General features: G+C 33.9%; 1 non-coding gene across 1 annotated transcript; it reads left to right on the forward strand.

Annotated features, from left to right (window-relative positions):
• The first annotated feature begins 5,492 nt into the window (after positions 1-5,492).
• On the forward strand, positions 5,493-5,652 carry LOC112208056 (U1 spliceosomal RNA). Its single transcript, XR_002942425.1, has one exon. It is a non-coding gene; the product is annotated as a U1 spliceosomal RNA (small nuclear RNA).
• The last annotated feature ends 765 nt before the right edge of the window (positions 5,653-6,417 follow it).

Here is a 6,417-nt window from a genome sequence, read left to right on the forward strand (position 1 = left end):
TCCATCACTCCCCAGTGGTGGGTCTCATCCACATTCGGTCCAAGATTCGGTTAGCTTCCTTAGAATCAGATAGTTACCGACTGCACAGAATGTGAACATCCACAAGAGACCACAATTTGCTTTATCAAGTCTGATCATTGCAGCAAGGATTTTTTTGAAACAAACACAAAAATCCTTGAGAGCAAATCACTAAACAATGTTCAGTAATAGAGGAGACACTAAGTAAACACATGGCCTAATAAAGATGTCTTGATTTACCCTCTGACAAAGTACAATCCTTCTCAGTATTTCCTCGGAAAGTGATAAGGTTAGCTTGTGTCTTGTGTGAAAAACGAATGGTTTAACTTCAACTAGTAGACTTTCCACAAGGGTGAAGAAAGTAACACAAATATTAACTATCCCAGTAGTGGAACTGTAATTTTGTATCCTCTACACACACATTATATTTGTTAAATCAGTTATCAAATGCAGATTTATCTTTTCTCCAAGTTCAGTAGTTAGCCTTTTTCTTAAAGCTGAACTCTGGCTATGGAAAGGCTTTTTATTCATGGAGAGCTTAAATTTAGCAGGATGTGTGACAGACTGTAAGAAGCAACTCTTGTGCCACTGTTGGCCCTCCCTCCTCCTGGGGCTGTGAAACATGATATATGGTGGTAGAAGTTCATTAATGGCATGTAAATGATGGAGTAATTGCTAGTGAGAATAATTCTAATGATATATAGAATGAAAATAAAAAAGGTGAAGTCATTTTGAAAAGAATGAAGAAGTAAATTAAATAAGAATGCATTGAAAATATGATAGATTCTAATCTTTCATATCTAACATTATTGTTTTAGGAGATCATTTTGTTTCACCAAGAATACAATGCTAATTGCATAAAACTCATATACATATAAAAAGTAGTATCTGATTTTTCCAGGAAAAAAATCCAAGTGTAAATTCTATAGTAGTCAAGATTCTTATTTTAATTATAATTTAAGTCTTGGTCATCTCTTTTATTAGCTCTCTAATTTACATATGTAAATCAAAGAAACATTTTCAGAAAACCATTACAGTTTATAAATGTAAGATGCCATTATTGAGAAAATATATTCCTCCATGAGTGGATTTGTCCCATCTCCCATCAACTAATCACACAGCCATATCCATTCATTGAATTTTATTAGTAAGTAATACACTGCTACAAACACTAATTCTCTTCTCCATGTCCATGTTGATTTTGTGTATATGTGTGAGTTGGTTAGAATGCATCTGCCTTATCTCTAACATTCAACAGCAAGATGAGCTAGAAGTCACATTTATATGAATGATTGACTCAGACAATTAACCGATCATTTTAAGTAACTTGGTAAAATCACAAATAATTTACTATCTAAAACTAAGCGCTATGGCCACACATTCCTGTAATGAAAGTGTTATTTGTATTATTAATATATACCTTTGGGAGAAAATAAATTTTACCCTTTACTCTTCCTTCTCTGACCATCTCTGTGCTTTCTTTTTCTCAGCCTAGCCTGACTACATCTGAGATGCTGGGATAATTTTAGTAGAGTAGGAGCATATATTATACAAACATAAATACCATATTTATTTTAAATGTAAAAGTATCAAACCTAAGAATTCACAAAAATTTTGTTTTGCACAATTTAACTTGAGATTTTAGTTGCTCATACATGACACATGGTTGGTTTATGATATAACCTAAGTTTAATTTTAATTGCCAAGGTTCAGTATATATTTATACATCTTAAGGCATTTAGGCACTGTGTTTTAGGTTTTAGGAATTCTTGCGTTTGAGAAAACTGAGTCAACACATTTGCATCATTTTGTGTACCATTCCCTGTAAGGCCCCCGAAAATACTCAAGAAGCAAACATATTAATATTTCTATGAAGAGAAATGGATATTCCCTTTAAGGCTTAATGTTACATGAATGCAGACTGAAACAGCTTCCCTCAATTAAGGCTTTATTACATCAGAAATTGAGTTACATACCAATCTCATTTTAAAAAGTCTTGCTTAATTGAGCTTTTTGAATTTCAGATAAAGTATTTTGAATCTGTCTTAATTATGATTTTGAAAATACAGTACAGAATAACAGCCCAGGTGGGATACAAAACATCATAATGAACCAAAAAAAATACAATACAGGGTGATCTTCTGCCTATTATAGGGCATATGTGACTTAGATTTGGAGAGTAGAAAGCATCTTGCAGTTGAAAAGGGTTGCTTTGTTAAGTTGATTTTTTTTTAAGTAGACAGTGGGTACAGACTTAGTTTTGACATAACTTGGCTTTTTAGCAATTATGTGAGATATTCAGTGTGATTTGATAAACCATCAGAGGATAAAAAAAGGCATATATTAGTAACATCTCACTGGCTATAGCATAGAAAATTTCACAATATACCACAGTAAGGAAGTATTCAAAATTATCTGTAGAAAAAGATTGTGGGTGCTCTACATTAGAAAAGCTGGCAATGTAGAACATATGTGTGGACAGATTTATGAGCTCTTAATGAGTTAGAATAGGCAGGGGTTACCAAATGGATATTTGAGAAAGTGGAGTAGGAAAGAGATGTTAACACCTCTGTCCTGGGTGTGATTTGATAAGCTGAGAGAATAGTAATGCAATTTACTGATAGAAAAAAAGTGAACCTGTTTGAGCAGATTGCCTTTTAGAAACATACGGGTCACCAAATAAAAAACTGCAATGGATACAAATGTCCAGAATTTGGAATCATCTAAAAGCATACATGTGTTACTACAGAAGTAACAATGAAAAACAGTCATAGAAAGTAAGGTACTAGAATGGAAACTTTTTAGAAAAAGTTGATGTTATCATGGCAGACAACATTAAGTTATCCAAAAGCAATCCGTAGCCTCTAAGTAGTTAGTTTAATCAGTATGTAAGAAGAAGAGTTTTTCTTTTTTATTTATTATCACTATTATTTGTGTGTGTGTGTGTGTGTGTGTGTGTGTGTGTGTAAGAAGAATTCTCACTCTCACCCAGGCTGGAGTGCAGGAGCGGAATCTCGGCTCACTGAAACCTCTGCCTCCTGGGTTCAAGCAATTCTCTGCATCAGCCTCCTGAGTAGCTGGGATTACAAGTGCCTGACACCATGACTGGCTAATTTTTGTATTTTTAGAAGAGATGGGGTTTCACAATTGTGGCCAGACTGGTTTTGAGAAAAATGATAATTTTAAAGAACTATGTTTATGCTAAACACAGATCTTCAGCATTCTTCTAGAATTCTTAGTTGTGTCATCTGCAGTAAAATAAGCCTAAGAATTGCACCAAAATTAGTTTCCCAACTCTGCCAGGAGATTCAAAGTGTTATTGTTATAGGATTCTAGAAACAATCATACTATATATCTGGAAACGCTGTACACACACACCTACACACAAACACACCATTTTCACTCAATAGACATTATATTAAGCACAATGAAAACCTGATAATAAAATAAAGTTACTATGAAGCTGTAGAACACAATAATTAAAGGCAAAAGATAATTTTAAATTTAAACAACTGAAATATTAGATTTTAGCAATTAAAATTTTCTAATTGTTCTTTGGTCCACCATCATAGATTTCAAGCAGATAATTAATGTTGTATGAATGACATTGAGTTCCTATCAATGGAAATTAATTTATGCCATTTAAAAAATTGTTTGTAGTCATATATTGTTTACTATGTAACTTCTTGTATTTGCTCTAAAGTAAGGCTAAATCACATCTTAGCCTCATCTCATCCAAGGAGGTGATTACAGTAAAGGTATCCATGTTGGGTTAATGTGGAAAATAGTTGATGTGGATTAATGTGGGTTTCATGCATAAATTTATTATTCTCCTTATTAAGATAAGCTTGGAATCTTTTTTTCTAATGAACATTTAGTCTATTCAACAGGCAGTGTTCAACTGAGATCAACACTGTTCAAGGCAGCAGATAACAATATAGGCAAAGATAATATTAATCCAAATTTCACATGAAAACTTTTGATGCTATTAATAATGTGGCAAATGGCATGATTTTTACTTTATTATAATTTTTAAGAGAATAAGATAATGAAATGTGTACTGTTTAAGTGTTACAAGAAGCCTCTCCATGTTATTCTTTACCTGAAATTAGATTATAAAAATTACCTTTTTCAAAAGAAATTTATATTATAAATGTTCCTATGGCAAAACGAAAAAAAACCTGGCCTCTGACTTGGAATATAATATCATTTTATTAAGTAAGATACATGGTAGAGAGAAACAAACTATTTTATTTATCTGTCATGGTAATGACAAAAAAGACAGAAGTCTTTTTTGTGATTTTTAATATTGACTCCTAAGAACAGTAAAAAGTTGGCAATGTAAATATGTTGCAATTTAGCCAGCTCTGAAAGAAAATGACTGATGATTAGCAAATCAGGCAAATTTTATTGTTGCCATTGAAAATTGCTTTACCCATCGTGTGTGTTCATTTACTACCAGAATTGAAATCAATTTTGTACTGCCAATTAATATTGCTGTTTTATTATCATGAGATTCTTGCTTTACATTCTAAAATGTTGTCTCTGAAAAATGAGTGAACACCAAGTAAGTTTTGTTTTTTCTTTAAAAAGGTAGTCATAAAATGCTACTCATATTTAGTAAAAGTAATGAGGCGATTGGGACATGGTGGTGCATTTCTCTAATCCCAACTAGGTAGAATGCTGAGGCAGGAGTATTCCTTGAACCCTGGATGTGAGGCCTCATTGAGTTACGAGCTATCATCTTGTCACTGTAGTCCAGCCTGGGCCATGGAGCATAATCCTAAGTATAGAACAAAAAATAGAACCATGAAAAGTAATATAACATTACAGTTTTTAATTCGCTAGTAGTAATGCATGGATAGTATATTTAGCCAAAACATTTTAAATTGGTAATACACCAAGAGGTCAGATGTTTGGGTCAGATTGCTAGCTAGCTCCTCAACTGGCTAAATCTGTAATAACTGGCAAAGTATTTGACCTAACTGTAATTGATTTTTTATTTGTGGATTTACTAATGCTACCCTCTAAGGAAACTAACTCTGATATTAATTAGATTACCTCAAAAACTTGTTCTGAATGGCACATATTAGACAGTAAAACATTAGCTACTACTACATATTATCAATTATTTTCATCTGCTTATTTTTAAAGCTCATAGTGCACATGATAAAATTCCAGAAGACCGAGAATGGCTGTTAGATACAATAGAATGCTCTAAGAGTCACTATCAAAAATGAGCATATCCGTGCATAAAATGTGTGGTAGCTTTATTTAGCAGTTATTTCATTGTTTACCATAGTGTTTTTTCTTACAATTTTGTAGAAGCCTGTGTCAGAATTAAGAACTTTTTTAGAAGCGAATAATCATGGATGATTGAAATTAACATTTTAAGCTGATACTGAAAATTATTCTATTACATTTCTATTTGTATTTTCTTTCAAAGGCTAATGGAAGTCTTAAAAAGAAAGTGGATACTTCCCTGCCAGGGAAGATACCGTGATCATGAAGGTGGCTTTCCCAGGGAAAGGCCTATATGTTGCACTCTAGATGTGCTGACCCGTGAGATTTCCCCAAATGTGGGACACTCAAATGCATAATTTGTGGAAGTGAAGGACTGTGTTTGTGCTTTCACATGGGAAAAAAAAGAGAGAGAAAATAAAATTGAGTCATTTAGTGGATATAGAAAATTGAAAGGAAACCATATACTGGAAACAATTCAATATGCCTACAAAAATTGGTGTCCTCCAGTACAAAACAATACAACATCAAATGGTTATTTCTTAGAAAGATCAAATAGTGCTAGGATGACACTCGCAAATGCTTGAGAACTTTGTCTAGATGAGGTGGCTGGGGGAAGCCCCCAAAAGGCAGCAGATAAATCTGGGAAAAACAGAGGTAATTTTTAAATGCATAAGCCAATGTTTATGTATTAATATTGCCCTTAAAAATATTTACTTTGTGAAATGAATAGCATTGGTTTGTTTGTTCTTAAAAAGTAGTTTCCTTTCGGAAGCAACTTGTGTGAAATGGCCTATAAATTATGTAGCTAAAATAATTCAGATTTTTCCCCTAAATTATAAATCATTTGAGGAAGTGTAAACATGTTATAGATGTCAGCTTTCTTGTATTTCTTAACAGTTTATTCTAGAGGAGCCAAGATGGCCGAATAGGAACAGCTCCGGTCTACAGCTCCCAGCGTGAGCGATGCAGAAGACGGTGATTTCTGCATTTCCATCTGAGGTACCGGGTTTATCTCACTAGGGAGTGCCAGACAGTGGGTGCAGGCCAGTGGGTGTGCGCACCGTGCGCGAGCCGAAGCAGGGCGAGGCATTGCCTCACTTGGGAAGCGCAAGGGGTCAGGGAGTTCCCTTTCCGAGTCAAAGAAAGGGGTGACGG

This window comes from Pan troglodytes, chromosome Y (assembly GCF_028858775.2).
Source record: "Pan troglodytes isolate AG18354 chromosome Y, NHGRI_mPanTro3-v2.0_pri, whole genome shotgun sequence".
Lineage (NCBI taxonomy): Eukaryota > Metazoa > Chordata > Mammalia > Primates > Hominidae > Pan > Pan troglodytes.